Source organism: Ambystoma mexicanum, chromosome 2q (assembly GCF_040938575.1).
Source record: "Ambystoma mexicanum isolate Mex_15411 chromosome 2q, UKY_AmexF1_1, whole genome shotgun sequence".
Taxonomy (NCBI): domain Eukaryota; kingdom Metazoa; phylum Chordata; class Amphibia; order Caudata; family Ambystomatidae; genus Ambystoma; species Ambystoma mexicanum.
This window is the reverse complement of record NC_090924.1, coordinates 169,195,751-169,216,851: the sequence shown is the minus strand read 5'-3', so window position 1 is coordinate 169,216,851 and position 21,101 is coordinate 169,195,751.

The following is a 21,101-nucleotide window of genomic DNA, read 5'->3' as shown; positions in this document are numbered from 1 at the left end:
GCACTCAGATGGTTTAGGGGGGTAGGAAATATGTTGCACTTAGATGGATTTTAGTTATAGGAAATGTCTTAGAAGATGTATTAGTATTGCCCCTCTGTACTTAAAGATCCATCAGTATGGCTTGCCACTACTCCAGGGCCTTGGAACTGGTCCTGACAATTTCATATTACTAATTTACAATACATGTGGGGACAGCCATGAGGGTTATACCTAGGTATGCGGGTAGCCTACCATTGTAACTGTGGTACGGTTAGCACATGTGGTACACTTAGATAATTTACGCCTAGCTTGTTTAGTCTGCCCAGGATGCCCGAAGATATATGTTGCTAACCCACCATTGCACCTGTAACTTCTTAATTTAGCCATTGTATCACACTGTGCTTACAGGCAAATATCCTTGACAACATGCTTATTAGACTGCTTTGGTTAGCCTTTTTAAAACATGGGAGATATGTAATCAGACTACAAAGGTAAACTTCGGCCTAGTTTTTATGGTAGCCTGTCTGTCCCTCTGACAAGATGTTCTACATCACCCAGTGTATTGCATCTGGTAGACTAGTAGGGTAGGCTGTCCACAGTGCCCAAAAAATCTACCAGGATAGATACCTTTTCTCCACCACAGAAGATCAGATGACACAGCGACACCGAAGATAAGCTCCACCTAAGCCATCCACACACTCTAGAATGCAGCTACGGCTATGTCATCTTCGGTCTAACTGGTCACATAATGGGTTTGCACTGAAACACCAGACTTCCCTCAACACCTCTGCTATTCAAATACAGGGACAATCTATGACAAAATTCAGTCTAGCTGGATACACATCGAGTCTCCTGCACTAATGCTCTGTTGTGACCTCTCGCAGCACCCACCCACGTGTCTGACCTCTTGGGTTGCTTACTGGAGCCTAGCCATTCCTCCTAAATCCCAATATTGGCTAAATACACACACCTCTCAAGTCTCCTCTTAGACCTTTTCCATACCTGGAATTCAGCCCCCAAGGGTGTCCCAACCACAAAGCGCATTGAGACCATACACATGGGGAAATGGCGATATAGATAACTTCCAGCCATCACCATTTTTGTTTTGCTGTAGTCACCCTGAGTGGGACGGGTATGCCCAGATGTTGGTTCCGTGCCTGCTGGGCCTAGAGACACAAGCTACTCCTCACTGATGTCGTCCAACAAGGCCTAAACATGTTTGGGGATGGTTGTGGTCTCGTGCAGAAGGGATGTGACCTAGCAGTTTGGGCTGGACTGTCACGGTTGGGTTGGGACCAAGCCTTATTGGCATGTGGTCTTTCCCCTTTTGTAATGGCTTGGCAGGTGAAGAACGATGGTCTGGAGGGCTGCCCAGAGAAATGGCAGAGGTTAATATTAATACTAAACTTTCCAGGGATCACCACTTTTGTTTTGCTGTAGTCACCCTGAGTCGTACGGTTATGCCCAGACGTGGTCCCCATGCCTGCTGGACCTAGAGACCCAAGCTACTCCTCACTGATGAGGCTCGCCAAGGCCAAAACATGTTTGGGGATGCCTGTGGTCTCGTGCAGAAGGGATGTGAACTAGCAGTTCTGGTTGGACTGCCCTGTTTGGTCTGGGACCAAGCCTGATTTGCATATAGTCTTTTCCCCTTTTGTAATGGCTTGGCAGGTGAAGAACGGAGGTCTGGGGTTTTGCCCAGAGCATTGCCAGAGGTGAAGATTAATTCAAAATCTTCCAGCCATCACTGATGTTGTTTTGCTGTAGTCAGCCCGAGTGGGACAGGTATGCCCAGACGTGGGTCCCGTGTCTGCTGGGCCTAGAGACCCAAGCTACTCCTCACTGATGATGAGGTCCAACAAGGGCGAAGCATGTTTGGGGATGCTTGTGGTCTTGTTCAGAAGGGATGTGACCTTTGTGTTCTTTTAAATGTTGGTTCTTTTTTAACACATCGATTTGTTTTAGTAAAAAAATGCCTTTTCACGACAAATTCATTTATTTTGCAATAAATAAACTCACCTATGGGCTATACGTTAGTGCAGGAATTTTAATCAAAATTACCTGATTCTCTATTCACTACCAATGAAAACGTGTCCAATTGCCTTCAAGCAGACTGAATTCAGCAAATCATATGTGGAGAAAACATGATGCAGAATTTGTTCGCCTATACTTATGTTGTGATCCAAGGATTTTTCTTATGAGATCCATGAACTCTCTCACCTTGACACGTCACACCAGTGTCAATTCTGAAAAAAACTATAAACACCCTGATCTAAGCGATTTCCAAGGTGGATATGTAGCGACCCTCGAACATCATTATCCTCAAGGCTCCCCAGTGGTCATCACCATTAATCATACCATTGTTCAATCTCCAGTTGCACCAGCTTGTATCCCCTAAAGCCCCTAACTACCTCGAAAGTCAGCACTATGCAGCGCTAATTTTCAGGGCTACAGTCATCTGCTTTTGTGGATAGGGACATGTGTACCCACGGAGGTGCCGGACGAGCCTTTGCACTGCCCATCTGAGAATGTTGGGGTGATGATTTGGAGCGGGAGAATGGGCCGTTGAGATGGGTGGAGAGTCCCTTTCATAGGGGGGTGCGAGGAAAGGCAGGGATAACTTCCAGCTCTGAACATGCACGGGGAATATGACTTGTGAATGGGCTGCAATTTCATGCACCACCTGTCCGGAGAAAGGAGAGGTTGGAGGAAGCAAGACGGTTCTGGGCGTGTTCAGAGAGGTTTTAGGCCTCACAGAGGGTAGCTCTAAGGCCGGGGCCTACAGCTTGGCTAGACTTCTGTCTTGAGCAGCAGCTGCCTCAGCCCAGCCTGCAATATCATTGGACTGAATCTGGTAGTGTGCGTTTACCGCCTGCGCTTATAAAGTTGGCCGCTCGGCATGGACCGGTGCAGACTCGATCCTTCCTTTTCCCACATCCGTTCCGAACTCATGGATCTTCACTACTGCAGCTTGCGCCACCGAGTATTATTGATTCCCAGGTCTTTATTTGTGATATGATGCCGTGAGGATTTTGTAAGGCACGTTTTTTCAAATCAATTTTAGCTTTAGTTTGTCTTGCCTTTTGATGTGATTGTTTGCGATTGTGAGATGTTGTAAAGGTATGTAATACCGTCAACAATTAAAAGAGGAAAAAAATAATATGTGAGTTTGCTGGCTGTTTTCCAGTCTGCAATACCTCTGCCAGCTCGTTAACAAACCTCAAAGGCTCCCTTCCATTTTCCATCAGCTGTTGCTTCCCTTCCGTCAAAATCGGTATCTTAGTCATCAGGTTTAGGCGCGATGGTGGCTAAGTGTGCCAGCTGATCTGGATGGGGGTATCTCTCCCCTCTAGCCTCTGGGATCTTCCTCTTGAGCTAGCAGGCCAGAGCCCTCTCTGGTGATGGTCAGCAGGCCCCTGGATTCGCCTGCTGCAGGACATGCGGCTCTCCTGTCACTCCAGTGGTAATATCACCTGTGGGAGCAGGTTTTGCGGGGGTGATAACGGGGGCTTGGTTATCAAGTTTCTCCTCTTCATGCAGGTCAGTCTTGCCTGCCTCCTTTTAGGCCTTCTTCTGACCCCCCCATGTATTCTGTGTGCATGTGTATGAGTGAGAAGGGTTCCAGAGACTGTGTGCATGTGTATTCTATTCTGTATGCCACTTTTACATACATTAAGCGCCTTATTCACAGAGAGTTTTTCCTATAGGATTGCGCCGCCATTATAAAACGCTTCTGTGAATTAGGCCCTGAATCTGTAATATGTGGCGGGCACATGTGTGCGTGTGTGCTCTCTTTCTCTGTCCAGCAAGATCCATGAATGGCATGGAATTCTTCCATGAAAGCAGCTGCAATCACGGTAGTGAGTCACCTCCCAAAGCAATGGGCGCCCACTGACTTTGCACAGCTGCGACTTTCATCTATCTGCCTCTTCAGACCATTCCACTACATTCTGTCGTTCTCCACCTTGTGGGGTTGACTGGCATTGCATTGTTGTCGCTTGGGGTGACCTCCTGCTTATGCCCCCCAGGACCTTGAGCTCCACATCAGAGAACTTGATTTTGCATCCTTTGCCGAACATTGCTCTGGTGGGTCCAAATGTAGAAGGGGAGCGAGCGGCAGCATATTAATCCAGGAGTCATCCACATGTCTTCAGCCACAAGAAAAATAAACCAGTGTAGGCAGTGAATTCTGATGCAGTTGGCAGCGGTTGGAACGGCATGTTTCAGATGGTTAGGTAGGAGATCTGTCAAATTTTTGGTTCAATAAACCAGGGAAGACTTGCTGTGGTTTACACACCAAAAGTTGGTGTCCGTAACAAGGGTAATGGGGGTATGAGCTTGTCTGTAGCACAACTTTAGGGCCAGTAAGTGGCTCTATAGTGCTCTGAGAAGGTTGTGGTGGGTTGTAGTTAAAAAAAGATGTGATACACTTATGCATAGGCACAGGAACAGGCCACCTACTGGATATTGTATCTTGGGGTCTATTTCCACAACTATTGCGAGATGATTAGAAGGAGCCTGTAAGAGTTTGCACTATCTATGCCCCCCTCCATATAATGTACACAGCTCAGAAACCCATCATAATCACAAGTAGGAATGTAATATATATGGAATGTCAGATATGTGTACAACATGATCGTGGTGGTAGTTAGTAAGTAGAACTGAAAGCAAAACTACACCAAGGGACAATGTGATTTACATTGAGATTGTAGATTAATAGTCTCACTAGGGGCCTGGCGGTAATTTCAGATAATTTACTGCCGAACTCAGATGTTGTTACTTCCACTTGGTGTGGAAGATTTACTTCCAGGTTACGAGTGGCGTTATGGCAGAGTTAGTCTCCATTTCTGGAGTCCATAGGATTGCATGGGGGATTTTGGCAGATTTTCCAGAGTTGTTAATTCTGCCCTGCAGCAAATTCTCCACTTCGTGCAGATAAAGTGGAGGGGTTACCTTCAGCTATATGCTATTTTTACCCCAAAACCCAGAAGACGGTGAGTGTGATAACGCAGCGGAAAATTCCTTACTGCCAAACAAGTGGCAGAGATGGATTTACTGATTTCTTTTTACTTCACTGCCAAATTCGAAGTGAGGCCCAAAAGTCTCCTTCCCCTAAGGTTTCCACCCAAGTCTTAAAGTTTGCAGATGGACAGAGTGAATGCATGTATGCCTTTGCCGTCCCGTTGTAGGAAGGAAAATCATTTTTTTTTTAGCACCCTGTGTTACCGCTTTGTTAACCCGGGGGGCTAATAGCCTTCATCCCCCATTCCAGGGGCTGGAACGGGGAATTACGGCCCAGAGTCCTCGTTATCCACCATCGCTTCACTCGGGCTAATCATTTGGGCTGCCAGGCCGGTATCTCCCGTTCCATCCCCTGGAACGGGGGATGAACGCCAGAGTAAGTCTCCCACACCCTGCATGGCTCTACTCATACGGTAGAGGAAACGTCATAAAGTTTCACATCATTTAATTTTCGTGTGTGTTTGGGTGGTGAAAAATGAAATGAGCACAAAGCCCAGTATACTCTGTGCACTTAGTGACTCAAGCCTACACGCCTTTATCAAGGACATTTCACAAACACATTTGCCACATTTAAAGGTTGCTGGTGACTCTTATGTTCATCTCGCAATCAAAGGCGTTGCTGGGGGGGTGCAGGGGCTACAGCCCTGGGTCTTTTGGTTGTAGCCCTGGATAGAAGTTTAGGAGCTACAACCAAAAGGTTAGCTAGCCCCGAGTGCCGACAGTCCCAACATTAGTGTAGTCCTGGGTATTTTCCAGACCTAGCAACACCCTTGCTCGCAATGATAGCTTTAATAATGTATATGGATATTCAAGGTTTTGATAAGGTGCTATTTTCACTTTTTAAGTTGATCTTCTCTTCTTCACCCCACTCCCCTTCCGCCTCCTCACCTGTAATGTCGAGTTCCAATCCTTCCCTGAACCTCTTCTTCCACAGCGCCTCCTTTTTTTTTGTCTGAGTGCTGGTAAGGTCTACCTCGGAAGGAAGCCACCCTGACCCTTGAATAAGCGGTCTAGGTGGGCCCCTCTTCCGAAGCAAACTGGTCCAGGGGAAAAAGCCGTACGGTAAAAACAACCCCTGTCCGGCTGTGGAACACTGATCTTCCGCTGATTGAGCAAGATGGTGAGATCCAGCGAGGGTAGGAATGTATCCGGAATAGTGAGGACACAATGGCAGGTTGAGGAGTGGCAAGTGGTGCAGCAAGAGGAAAAAGGGGAAAAAGTACTGGGAAGCCGTTCCAATGAGGGAGACAAACGAAGGAAGAGTAATGCAAAAAAAAAGAGGAGAGAGAGAGAGACTAGAGGCAGGGAAGGCAGGACCGAGGGAGGACGGGAGAAAAATAGAGCTGGAAACTGAAAAAATACAGAATAGAAGGACCGGCAGAGGAGTCAGGACAGGAAGAAAACAACAGCGTGTCAACCCGAAAGCCTAACGCGCGAAGGTTGCAACACGTAGGCTTCCGGGTTAAGACTATTGAAAAAGGGCTTCTGACGGTACTAGCCTAGGAAGACTAGACCGCCAAAGCACGGTACGTGGGAGCGTGGCGGCTCAGGCTAATGGTGGCTCAGACGCCATCGGGACCAGAGCCGCCAGCTCCCGTGGCATGTGACATTATGCCCCCTTCCCCATCCCACGCCACCCGGTTTGCCCGGATGGAGCCTATGGAACCGTCGGGTCAAAACAGGTGCGTGGATGTGTGTTTCAGGTTCCCAAGAATCCTCTGATCGGGGGTACCCCTTCCAATTCACTAGATACTCCAGCCGACCCCCTCTGTAACGGGAATCTGAAATACCTGCTACCTCATATTCCTCAGGGGTGGACGGGAGACAACCGGTTAGCCCCTTGTTCTTAGAGGACAGGGTGTCAGGATCTACCGGGCGTAGGAGGGAAGAGTGGAACTCTGGATGGATGCGACTCATACTCTTTGGGAGAAGTAATCTAAAGGTGACAGGATTCACCTTCTTCGTGATCTTAAAGGGACCTATATACCTGGGGGTTAACTTGGTGGGATGGAGCCACCGGGGCAAAAACTTAGTCGACAACCACACTCGATCCCCCTCCTTCCAACTGGGACAGGGTAAACGGGACCGGTCTGCTTGGACCTTGTATCTCTTACGTGCTCTGAGGAGGCTCTGCTGAGAGATCTTATGAGCTGAGGTTATGTCTGCTAAAGTGGATTCAATAGTAGGTGTGTTGGTGGGAGGGTTATGCACCGGGAGTATGCCACGTGGATGTATATCGTAAGTACAGAAAAAAGGGCTGGGGCCTGTAGCTGTGTGCATGGCATTGTTGTACGCAAATTCTGCCGTGGGTAATAGGGCTACCCAGTTATCTTGCAATCTGTTGGTGTAACACCTGAGGTATTGTTCTCAATGCCTAACTGCTGACACATGGCTCTCCAGAAGCGAGACGTATATTGACTACCACGATCAGATATGATCTTATCGGGTAGACCATGTAACCTGAAGATATCATTAAGAAATGCCTCAGCCATTTCAGAAGCAGACGGTACACCAGGGAAAGGAGTAAAGTGAGCAAGTTTGGAAAAAGAATCCTCGGTAACCATCAGACAGGAGAAACCCTGAGACAGGGGTAAATCAACAATAAAATCGGTCGAGATCTGGGACCATGGTCGAACCAGTAATTTGGGTTGTTCGAGTAAGCCATAAGGCTTAAGGGTAGAATTCTTGTTCTTGGCACAGGTTTGACAGGTTCTGCAATATTTCTTTACATCCCGAGAAAGAGAAGGCCAAAAGAAAGAATGTGAGATTAGTTCCAGTGTGCCTTGCGAACCTCTATGACCCGAAGTAACGTGATCATTGCCCCATCTCAGGATCTTTAACTGTAAGGCTTTAGAAGGGATATATAACCTGTGATTGACCAACAACAAACCATCTGACCATCTGACTAGTCGCCGTTGATGACTGGGGAGCTTCGCTTCCAGATCAGGAGTGGTGTTGGATTTTACCTCCTGGAGAAAGGAAGTTACTACTCCCACAATTCTATTCTGGGGAAACATGTACTCTGGGGACGGAGCTGACTGTGCATCATGGGTGTCTCGTCTGGACAGGGCATCAGCTAGGCTGTTATGAGTTCCTGGTATGTATGTGATTGTGAAGTTATATTGGCTAAAGAAATGGGACCAGCGAGCCTGTCTGGAATTTACACATTCCATACTTCTAAGGACCTGTAAGTTCTTGTGATCGGTGCGAAGTATGAACTGATGTGCACTGCCTTGTAAAAGGTGTCTCCACTCTTCGCACGCAGTTTTAAGGGCCAACAATTCCTTTTCAATTACAGAATAATTTCTTTGACTAAGGGAAAAAGTCTTGGCGAGGTAGGTCACTGGGTGTTCTTTCCCATTCTTGAATTGTAAGAGTGCAGCTCCCATAGCGCCTGCCGAGGCATCTGCTTCAACAATGAAGGGTTGCGACTGATCTGGCTGGCACAAGACGGGAGCAGTGCAGAACTTCCTCTTTAGACGCTGGAACGCTTGGTTAGCTTGGTCCGTCCAGACGAAAGACCTAGCCTCCTTCTTGAGTAAGGCTGTAATGGGTAGCACTATTTGGGAAAACTGACTGATGAATTTTCTGTAGAACTTGGCCAGACCCAAAAACCTTTGAACTTCCTTCAACAAAGTGGGTGTCGGCCAATCCACGATGGCGGACACCTTTTTGGGGTCCATTGTGATGCCTTCCTGGGAGAGAATGTAACCCAGATAGGGAACTGAGGTTACATTGAATATGCATTTCTCCGGTTTTACCAGGAGGTGTTGAGATTGGAGACGGAGGAGGATGTTTCTGAGATGATGAGTGTGTTCTTGTTGGGTGGAGGAGAAGACCAGAATGTCAATGAGATAAACAATGGTATTAACGTATAGCAGGTCAGAAAGCAACTGGTCCATGAAACGTTGGAAAATGGCCGGGGCGTTGACTAGGCCAAATGGCATAACCCTTTATTCGTATAATCCAAAGGGAGTCCTGAACGCAGTCTTCCATTTGTCTCCCTTACGAACTCGGAGGAGATGATATGCACTCCGCAGATCTAGTTTTGAGAAGACGGTCGCACCTTGAACAGCCTCCAGAATGTCGTAGATGAGGGGCATTGGGTAGCGATCTCGATGGTGATCTTATTCAGGCCCCTGTAATCAATACAGGGTCTTAATTCTGATGAATCGCGTTTGGGAATAAAGAACAGTGAGGCTCCAGCGGGGGATTTTGATGGTTGAATCAGACCGTTGGTTAAATGAGAATCCAAATAGTTGCGTAAGACTTGTTTTTCTGTCATGGATAAAGGAAACATGCGCCCGAATGGCACGAGGGCATTAGGAACCAGTTCAATGGCGCAATCTTCCGGACGATGTGGAGGTAGTTCCAGAATTGGGTTGTTGCTAAAGACTTCCTGGAAGTCCGCCAATTCGGGAGGGACACTACAGATACCACGAGCCTCCTTACGTTCCGGGGTCATGATATGTACCATTTCCCCTTGCATCTGTGATAAACAAATTTGCTTGCAAAATCCGGATTCGAAAGCCATGGTGTTATGGGTCCAATCGATGACCGGATTATGTTTCCTAAACCACTGAATACCAAGGATGATGGGGAAATGAGCAGCTCGAATCAGGTCAAACTGTAATTGCTCCGAGTGTTGGAGTATGCATACTCTTAACTGTTCAGTAGAATGCGTTATGGGCCCAGAAGAAAGGGGGGGAACAGTCGACTCCTTCCACCTTTTGGACGTCTTCACGTTTCAGAAGGGAGAGACCTTGTTGGTGTGCCCACTGAATATCCATGAAAATGCCTGCAGCTCCGCAATCAAGGAGAGCCATGGTTGAGAGAAGCATGGTTGATGTTTCTAACTGGACGGTAACCACCATAAGGTGTGAATCCATTGTCTCGGTAGACGATGCAACAGTCACGGTAACATAGGGACTGGGAGATAGACCTCAGATACTCGTCCCCATTAGGTCCGAGGTCGTTTCCCGCTCTCCTTTGTGGAACATCCGGGGCAACTTCGCAGCAGATGGGTACTGGACCCACAATACATGCAGAGGCCTGAATCCCTACGTCTCCTCCTTTCTTCCGGAGTCAGGGGGCCCCGCGCAGTTCCTATCTGCATTGGTTCTTCCTTGTTGCCTTGAGCAGGCAAGGGAGCAAGGGAGGGGGCACTAGGAGGGTGCAATACTGGGGTCTTGTGTTTTCTCTTTTTTGACCTTCGTTCATTCAGGCGGTAGTCAATCTGAAGAACAAGGGACATCAAATCCAATAGGGTGGTTGGGCGAGCAATACGGGCTAGTTCATCCTTAATTTCCTCCTTCAAACCGCGGCGAAATATGGTATATTGTACATGTTCTGGGCATCCTGCTTCCGTAGCCAGACGTTTAAAGGTGGAAATATAGGTAAGCAAGTCACAGGTCCGCTGTTGTACATCAAGCAGTTCCTCAGCTGCAACATGGGTGATCTACGGTTGCTCAAACGGTTGTCTGAGTAGGGTTACAAAAGCCCCATGGTCCTGAATGACTGGGTTGTTGTTTATAACTAAAGGCGTAGCCCACGCTAAGGCATTACCGATCATGTTAGATACCATGAATATAACCTTAGTGCGGTCTGTGGAAAATGTCTGGGGACGAAATGTAAAGTATATGGAACAGGCTTAAAGGAATTCTTTCAGCTTTTTAGAAGTTCCATCAAACTTTCCTGAAGACAACATCATAGGTGGCAAATCCGAGTCACGGGTTTCGCGATTGGTTATCGTCTGCCTCAGAGCGACGTTATTAGCCTTGACATTCTGTAATTCCAGGTTCATGGCTTGAACAGCATTCACCAGCTCTTGAATCTGTTCAGGGGTGGCCATTGTTATACTTGGGCGTTGCAATCTTTCACTTTTTAACTTGATCTCCTCTTCTTCACCCCACTCCCCTTCCGCCTCCTCACCTGTAATGTCGAGTTCCAATCCTTCCCCGAACCTCTTCTTCCACAGCGCCTCCTTTTTTTTGTTTTAGTGCTGGTAAGGTCTACCTCGGAAGGAAGCCACCCTAACCCTTGAATAAGCGGTCTAGGTGGCCCCTCTTCCAAAGCAAACTGGTCCAGGGGAAAAAGCTGTATGGCATAAAAAAAACCCTGTCTGGCTGTGGCACACTGATCTTCTGCTGATTGAGCAAGATGGTGAGATCCAACGAGGGTAGGAATGTATCCGGAATGGTGAGGACACAATGGCAGGTTGAGGAGTGGTGAGCGGTGCAGCAAGGGGAAAAAGGGGAAAAAGTACTGGGAAGCCGTTCCAATGAGGGAGTCAAACGAGGGAAGAGTAATGCAAAAAAAAAGAGGAGAGAGAGAGACTAGAGGCGGGGAAGGCAGGACCGAGGGAGGACGGGAGAAAAATAGAGCTGGAAACCGAAATAATACAGAATAGAAGGACCGGCAGAGGAGTCAGGACAGGAAGAAAACAACAGCGTGTCAACGCGTAGGCTTCCGGGTTGAGACTATAGAAAAAGGGCTTCTGACGGCACTAGCCTAGGAAGACTAGACCGTCAAAGCACGGTACGTGGGAGCGTGGCGGCTCAGGCTAATGGTGGCTCAGACGCCATCGGGACCAGAGCCGCCAGCTACCGTGGCGTGTGACAGCTATGCTCAGTAGGAGAAGTGTAACATTCTTATTATGACTACAAAATATACTGGAAGTTATGTTTGGAAATGAAAATGTTAATATTTAAAAAGAAAATTGCAGTTTGCAATATTAGTACACTTAAAAAATGACCTTTTTTATTCAGTTCTTTTGCTGAGAATATAGACCATTTTGCCTTTTCAAATGTCCTTCCTCATTAGACAGGGTTCTGCTTATATTATTCTGTTACCGCTAAGACAATCCTTATTTTTTCTTGATACAGTATGTACAAACACTTATAAATATAAACGAATAGAAAACATCCAATGTAATTGTAGACCTTGCAGCCTGGTACTATGGTCACTTACAAGGTTTGTCAGAATCCCAAGATCTCCCATTGAGCTTATCTGTGTCCCCCTTGACCTCCCCGTGCAGTCAATGCGTTTTCAATGTGATGGCTGCATTCATGCAGGACGCACACAATGACGATATATGTCTCCAAGTACTAATATCGGACCAGCTCCCCCTCTCTGTCACTGCTGCTCTCATCCCATTGTTCAACTAAAGCCTATATACATTCTGGCCCCCTTCCAGATATCTGTGTTTTTTCTCTGGTTGCATTGCTCAGCAACAGCTGGGGTGGCTCCAGCAAATGCACACCTAACAACACAACTCTCAGCCACAGAGGGAGGGAAACCGAGAGAGAGAAATATAGAGAGAGAGAGTGAGAGAGAGGGAGGGAGAGAGAGAGAGAGAGGGAGAGAGCAAGAAAGAGAGAGAGAGAGACAGAGAGAGAGGGAGAGGGAGAGAGAGAGAGAGAGCGAGAAAGAGAGAGAGAGACAGAGAGACAGAGAGGGAGAGAGAGAGAGAGAGAGGGACAGAGCGAGAAAGAGAGAGAGAGACAGAGAGAGGGGGAGTGAGAGAGAGAGGGAGAGAGCGAGAAAGAGAGAGAGACAGAGAGAGACAGAGAGAGAGAGAGAGAGCGAGAAAGAGAGAGACAGAGAGAGACAGAGAGAGAGAGAGAGGAAGAGGGAGGGAGAGAGAGAGACAGAGAGAGAGAGAGGGGGAGGGAGTGAGGGAGAGAGTGAGTGAGTGAGTGAGTGAGTGAGTGAGTGAGAGAGAGAGAGAGAGAGAGAGAGAGAGAGAGAGAGAGAAGAATATGCCAGGCAGAGTTAGTTATAACAAGGATGGCAGTAATTTCACCTATTCCAAACATCATATGAAATGCTTCAATAGCAAACCGTGCCTTTTGACAGTAAGCACATTCACTTTTTTTTTTTTTATCTGCGAGTGATATTTAAAGAATCTACTCTCCTTCACGGCGTTACTCTTCCAACTACAGCTGTCATGCGGAATTTTCACTGCAGTGATTGATGGGGAAAAGAATGCAAGTGCTTTTTAATAGGATATCTCTGGGGACTGGCGAATGCGAAGCCTCAAACACTAACTCGCTTGTCGGCTGTGTCTTGGCACCGAAACACCCCAGTTCAACAGTTCTTCACCTCGTTCCTGACGTGGAGTGCCATCACCCATAACACTTCGATACTGCGCTTAGTTCATCCTTATATAACGGCGTCAGCTGCAGTGGAATCTGTCTCGCGCACTTCATAAAACTGATGGGGTCTTGTAAATGCTTCAACTCACCTCTGCTGACCTGGATCAGAACCTAAATGCCTGATTCTTTTTAATGACAGCTACGTTTCACTACGGATACGCTTGACAGACCCATAGAGTTGCCTTTGCTTTCCTGCAGAATCTCTTCGTGTGGACTCATTTTCATAGCCCTGGAAAGTGGAGGAGAGAAAACACACAGACACATTCTTTGACTGCTTCATCGCCTTCCTGGCATTTTGCTCTGGACTCACTGCATGGCGTGGCGTGCAAGTCCTTGCGGCTTGCTTTGACATGTGTAAAAGGGCAGGGCGAGTTAAGAGGGGTCTGTAATAATTGTGTGCGCCATGTTTTTTCATGGTGACCACTATTACTGATTACTTCTGTGCATCCATGTGCGCATGGCAGTGATTGAGATGGATTAGTCGCATGCAGCAAATGCTGGAACGGAAACTAGGTCCGCCTGGGTTCACCCAGCTAATCATGATCATCACTGCTTATACACCCGGATGGGATGCGGAAGTGTAGGCCCTCAGGGTCTCTGGGGACACTAAAAGGAGACTGCTAGTGGAGGAACTCTTTAATCTGATTGGCCATCTTTAACTGTGGCGGTTGATTGCACTTTTCCCACCACCCAGGGATGTCATTTCTCCAAAGTGCCAGGGGTAGTGGAAGTGACATCACATTACATTTGACATGACATCACAGTAACTTATGTCATTTGACCTCGCCCCTCGTGGCATCACGTGAAGTGATGTCACACAATCAGGAAGTGGCATCACATAGCATAGTTCCTCAGAACACTAAGAAACATATGGCTACGATATTACTGTAATATGATATACCGTTCATACAAGAACGGATCAACATATGTAGCGTTAATATCAGTATGTATAGGCCCATATTATCAAGTTACTGTGAATGTAAGCAGACATCCAACACTACAACCTGGACTATTGTACATCACTCGGGCTGAAGTATAAACAGGCAGAGCATCTCAAAGAGGCCTTATCCCCAAAGCGCAGAGATCCAGTGTCTGCCAAGTGTCTGGCCACAGACTGGAAACACCAACTGACCACCACAAGTCCAACCAGTAAAACGATACCCTGGAAGGTTGCCCAGAGTTGTGCCAGTGGATATAGATTATTTGAAACCTTCCTGTTGTGCTATTTGGTAAGTAACCCACCATTTTTCTTCTTGTTAGATGGGAGTTAGAGGGGAAGGATATGTTGCAGGTCACAGTAATTGCAGGTTTTCGTATTTTAGAATGTAAACAGCAACATCAGCTCTATGACATCACCCCTGGAAAAGGCCAATTTTATTATTATTTTTGTCCATATCTTGCTTAATGCCATGTCATGGGTTTTGACCCATGTTGAATCAATAGACTGGGGATCAGCTGTCGCCGCCCATTATTCTATCCCAGAACAAACTAAATCAATAGACTGGGTGGATGTGGGGATGAGCTATCGCCGCCCACATTCACGCCAGAATAGGAGAACTGCGCAGTTGGCACAAGACCACTCCAAAGATACAACCTTCTTGTGGGGAATCAATTTTCTTAATCCCAAAAATGGTTGCATTACCAGTACTCGCCACTATCAGAAAGCCGGCGTTTTAAAACCACCAGACTTTTGTGTAAAACTGAACAAATGAAACAAAACCAGACCAAGGAAAGACTTGCTAAGAGGTGGATACAATGTAAAACTATATTCTGAAATGACTTGAAGGAAGTAATTATTTAATGTATATGTACAAATTGTAAGTGATTTAAACTGGGAACAAAAAGTGACATTTAGCTGAAACCTGGCTTAATGAAACTGAATTCTGCCTGACAACTACCCCCGACAGGAGTTGATACTGGATCAACAGCTGTGTTCCCAGGCCTGGCTGCCAGGCCTGGCTGCATCCTGAGGTCACATGGCCCTGTTGATTAGATTAGGGGTGGAGCAGCTGGGGACTACAGGGAGTTGAACACAGGCCTGTCCTGGACTCAGGCAAATGTTATATTGGGGGGCCGTAAAGTGGCTTTCTCTTAGGGGAAACTGGGAGGGGTAGTGCCTCTGCTAACAGCTGAGCTTGGGGGAAGTGGATAAACCAGTTATTTCACCCTGTGATGTGGGAAGCCACACCCCTTTTTGACCAGGGCATAATTTTAAAACGATAGATAACTCAAAGTGCGGACTTGTCAGAATTATATAAGTAATATCATTATTTTTGTGATTTTTCTGTGAACATTTTGAGATGCGTTAGGACCCTGTGGTGTATTCTGGGGGTTGCTAGCGGAAAATAGGGTCTCACTCCAAATGTCTGCATGTTAAAAATCTGACACTTCATCAATTAATGTCCATACTCCTTGCGCACATGTGTGTAAATTTGGGTAAATTTCCGATATTGCAAAACCAGTTAAAAAGCGCAAAATGTTGTCATTTATTAATGCAAGCCCCCAGGAAGATCAGAGGCGGACAAGCATGGACCATAAGTAATATATAATGTGCACATGTAATTTTAACAAATTGTATATCTGGGAAGGATGTATTTGAATCAAATATAGATTTGTGGTCAAACTGACCAGGGGAGGATCCTCTGACCCATAAAACCTACAACATCACTCTGACTCACATTTCCTTCCCCCAATCATGGGAGAGGGGAGAATTGGGCCAATGACAAGTAGAGAGGGGCAGGCTTAGTTAGGCCCAGGCACACACCCATTTTCAAAACACATAAAAAGAGACTGCTGGGACAGGTAGAGACATTCAAATCCAGTTGCTGCGGAGCGTTTTGCCGGACCACACAACATCCAGAAGATACCAGTTCCAGACTGACTCCAGCTACATACTCCAGAACCTAGAACTTATACTTTAGAACCTAAATCAGAGGCCTAAAACCACAAGCTGAGTTCTCTGCAGCAGGCCTCAAATCATTGCAAGCTACTCACAGCCGGGCAAGCTGCTTGAATCCCTTGCCAAGAACTTTTGCCAGGACCAGTGCAGAGATCCAGGAGCCGTGCAGAAACCGCTGTATCCGGACAGACCAGACCAGAGATCCAGAGTGACCCAGACCGCTGTGAGCAGAACCAGAGAGCTGACCCAGATCACTGTGAAGTGCCGAGACCAGAACCGGAGTCGAGTCCAAAACCTGACCAGATCCGTGGCGAGGCCTATTTCAAATTTATATTGTGAGTACCTAGCAGAACTGTGCAGAACCAATCTCTTAGTTAAAATAATCTAATCCAAACTATTTTAACCTAAGTAGAACAGCCTCCTAGAAATCGTGTCACCTGTCAATTCTGAAGCTGCAAGCTGTCACCTGTCATTTTGAGTTTACTTTAAATCCGAAAAACTACCTTTATTTAATCGTCCGTATCTCTGGAACCGTTTGGGATAGGAACGAAATTGCTACTCCTTATACTGTTGCCGCAATCACGATTCACGCACTCGTGAATTTTGCCGCGATTTGGCCCGATTTCTTTACCTGTAAAAAGATAGAAGCTTTTTGCTTTCCTTTGCTAAAAATGTGTTTGCCTCTTAATAACCATCCCTGAATCATTGCTAAAGTGAGCCTGAGCTCATCCCAAGTATCTCTCACTCACCCTGAACCTCCTAAAGGGAATTAAAAGCATTTTCAGCATATTTCTCACTTCATTGCCACCACATTCAAAGCACTTGGGCCTGTGTTTTAAAACTCATACCGTTTTTCTCTAAGCTTGCTGGGGGGGAACTGAATTTTGTATTGTATTTGATTGCATTCCTGAGAACTGTGTGCTCCTCTTTCCATCTACTTCCATGTCTTACATTGCATAGGGGAGGGGGGTGAATTGCCAGAGAAAAAGTGATTATATTATCTTTTGCTAAAATCATCTCAAGTATTTCTGTACTGCATTTTATTCCTCATTGCTTTTCCCTTGAAATCATAAAAGTATTTTTGCTACTTGATCCATCCTATACTAACTCCTCATTGATTATAAAAAGTGTGCTAGTGTCAGATTACCCATGGTTGATTAACATTATATTTATAAGGGCGATATCGATTATTAATTTATTATAAAAGCGTGGTATCTATATGTTGTTTTATTTCTCAAATAAACCTTTTAAACTTGCAAAACAGAGCTACTTCTTGGCTCAGTGGGGTCAGGGGGATTCTAAGAGAGGGGTGTTATATAGGGGTAATCATCCAGAACTCATGAACTGGACATAAAGATATATCAATAAGGGTTTCCATTCAGTATCCCAGACTAGGCATTGACTTAGCTGTAGTGTTGAATTGAATCTTCTTACAGCCAGCCTCCTCCAGCTACTAAGCACTGGAACTGAACCCATGCCACACTGCATCCTCTTGTTCCTAAAGCAAGAGCATTGTCCCTGAGCTATCCTTCCAAATATATATGTGCTGCTTGAGGAAGCAACAGCTGGTTTATTTCAAAGGCGGAGGGCAACTTCATATACATTAAGTATCTCACCTTGTGTCTATCTACGGTGCACCTGTGATGCAGGTCGGGCAGATCTGTGTCAGGACACACAATGCCCAGGCAGGATTGATGGCAGAAGCCACTGGGGCACACCATTCTCATCACAGACACAGTGGCTCACTGGATGTGCAAATCAGACAAACAGGAAATACTGATGAGATCTGCGTTCATGCTGTGCTGTCACTGAGTACTGCAGGATGCTCTTACACATTCCCAGCTAGCTAGACCTAGCCCCCATATGATAGGTTATGATATGATAGGTTATTTATAACACGCTTAATACCCAGAGGTTTCTAAGCTCGGACCCAGGGATCGAACCTGTGTTGCTCTGTGTCGTCTTGCTTCCAAGGCGAACATGTTGCCACTGAGCTATCCTCCCAAGACTTCCTGTTGCTATAGTACTGGGGAAGAGCTGCACAGACAACCCCATCTCTGAACCCAACCATTCAGGCACTCTTCACTAATGGACTGCCAACCTGTTAGTGATGGCAGCTCCATAGTTTTTTCGGCATCCCTGTTATTCCTCCAGCTAACGACATCGAGAGTCCAGGTAAAAAAAGCTGTGGCACATTTATCTGCATTTACAAATGCCTTTTTTCAGGTGCAACACAGATATCTGCTCCTGGCACTGCCTCTTTGTCCAGTGGCACAAGGGCAGCAAGGACAGGGCTAGGCGTGGCAGGGTTGTGTGTGGGGGGCAGGAGCAGGGGAAGCAGCAACTACCACTGTCAAGGCCCAAATGACGTCCATGCCACCAGCCTTACAAAATGTCAACTTTTTATATGGATTAGATGTAGATACTTATTGATGACTGCTATATACCTTGAGAATGCAAATTTCCCTGCGTGCTGCAGTGCCAGACACAGAATTTTGAGAAGCCCAAAACAAAAAGGGAAAACGAGAATTTAAGACACATAGGGCCTCATTACACGGTAGGAGGTAACCATGGCGTTATTAGCGCCATGGCTACCCCTCCCACCTTCCGGGGTCCGGGTAGGCGGTAAGGGGATTTAACAGGTCCTTCCGACTCTGGAGGACACGGTAAGTCCCCATGCCAATTACTATTCCCCATTCCCATTCGAGCCCCAATAGGGCTCAATGGGAATGGGCAAGGAGCTAATAACGGTACCGTTATTAGCTCTGAAGTCCCTCAGCGGGACCTCGTAGTAGGGCGGTAAGGGATTACCGGTACCGGTGCCCTTACCAGTGCTGGTAATCCCTTACCGCCTACCGTGTAATGAGGCCCATAGGCACTAATGCGAACATTGTGTTAGATAGGTATACTCATGGCTGGGCAGGCATCAGACATTTGGCAACAGGGATTAAGGTTCGTTCTTAAGACTATGGTGAAAGTTCAACTATTTATTGGAACATATGGGTATCTGATATCCAGTGTACGTTGGTGAGCATGTTAACCCCCTCAAGAGATAATAATAATAATAATAATAATAATAATAATAATAATTTAGCATTTTATATAGCACTACGAACCCTCAGGTATCTGAGCGATGCATATTAATTACCTACGGTGTGTGGTGCTCATTTATCGACCTCGGAAGGATGAAAGGCTGAGTTTGGCCCTGCCGGGATTCGAATCTGCGTCGGCAGGCTCTGCACGTGTGTCAAAGCAAGCGCTCTACTCCCTGTGCCACTTGACCAGATTTTCTGAATATTTGTCAAAGGAAACACTGTTGTTTAAAATGGAAAAGAGAGATCTCGAAATACATGCTAATGAAAAAAGCAGATACTGCAAAAGGGACACGTGGCAAAATGCCCCATTCCAGTTATGAGCTGCCAGTCCAGTTCTGTTTTCTTCTTTGCATTCTGGGGCTTGTAGTTCTGGATTTCCACTTTACAAAATCAAGGACTACAAGCCAAAAACATCAAATAAAACATTCACATCGCCTGATTGAAATGGAAAATGTTGGAATATGTGTATGGATTATAGCACTTCAGGGAAAGTTAGAGAGAGGCGGTGACATGATGTTTGAAGCCTAGACTTTGATGAATTACTTTTTTAAAGATAGAACAAGTACTTTTATGCCTTGTGCATTGGTGATTCGTGGATGAGGAGGAACACGTCATGAGAAGGCATACAGCAGGGGGAGGGGCGGATATATCTCCTTTGCTGGATGGAAATAGAGTCAGTACGACTTGGAATGGTGAGTACTTAAGAAAAAAGTAAAATTGACACGAGGAGAGTCGGAATATTTGGGGTTGTTTTGAGGTTTTGCAGCTGTGGAACCCACACCTCTGAACATCAATGTGTGTCCCTTGCATAACCACATAAAAATGAAAGGAATACATCTGATTTAAATAAACATGCCATCACCTTTAATAGCAGACTAATCACCAGCAAGATAACTTTCATATGATCTTTTTTGGCTGTCAGTGGAAAATCACGCTTCTTTGCAATTCCATGCACAACCTGCCATTTGAGCACTCTGACCACTTCTAACACGTCAAAGAATAAACGTCATCATCATTGGAGAAATGCATCAATTCCAGCAATAATACGTGGACACACAACCGAAAAATCTTATTATCCTTGTTTTTTTTCATTTATTTTTCTTCTGAAGGTTATGCGGATAGGATTTGCCTCTGAATTTAAGCCGCACTGAAATACTGGACAGGACCACCGACTACTCACCTCTATTTTTTTGAATAGAGCAGGGCAAATGCCTCTGTAATCGTGTTGTGCCAGAAACTTGCAGGATACGCCGAGTCCATCTTTGCTTTGATCTTTGCATAACGAAGACTGACGACCCAAATGGGGAAATAGTTGTAGCTGCAAAGCTGACACACGCAATAGCATTCATCTGTCAGGTACCAAGCCCGTGTGCAGTCTAGTAGAGAGGAAGCCAGCTCACCTTTGCGTAATCATTGCAAGAAAAAGTTCCGGCTCTTCAGCCGTCTTCCTAGTATCAAAATACATCATACAAATCTGGCAAAAGCATAGGATCTGCTTTTTTCACCAGAGCCTTCTTTCAGTCTTAGAATGCTGTCCTTAGCAATAGCACAACCCCCAACCTTAACGGTGATTCTTTACCAAGAAAGGCCCAGAATCCAGCCTAGCTCTTCCGATGATCATACCACCCAGAGTGGCATCAAGGTCTAATAAGGCATTATTTTCCCCCTCCCCCTGCACTTGCGCGATCTGAATGACACCTGGCCTAGGAGGATCGTTGTTCTGTCTTCCCTTTATTCCCCCTCCCTTGTCTCGTCGCGCCTTGAAACACTTGTGTATAGGCGTGTTATAAATGCCATATCATATCATCATATCATATCATTACTACTTGACCAAATGTGGGCTCACATTCACAGTGATTTGAGCTGTACAACAGTTCCAACGCATCCTACCCAACTCCATTTCCCTAAAGAGATGCAGCAGGCTGTTACCTCCCTGGCAGCGTGCCATGA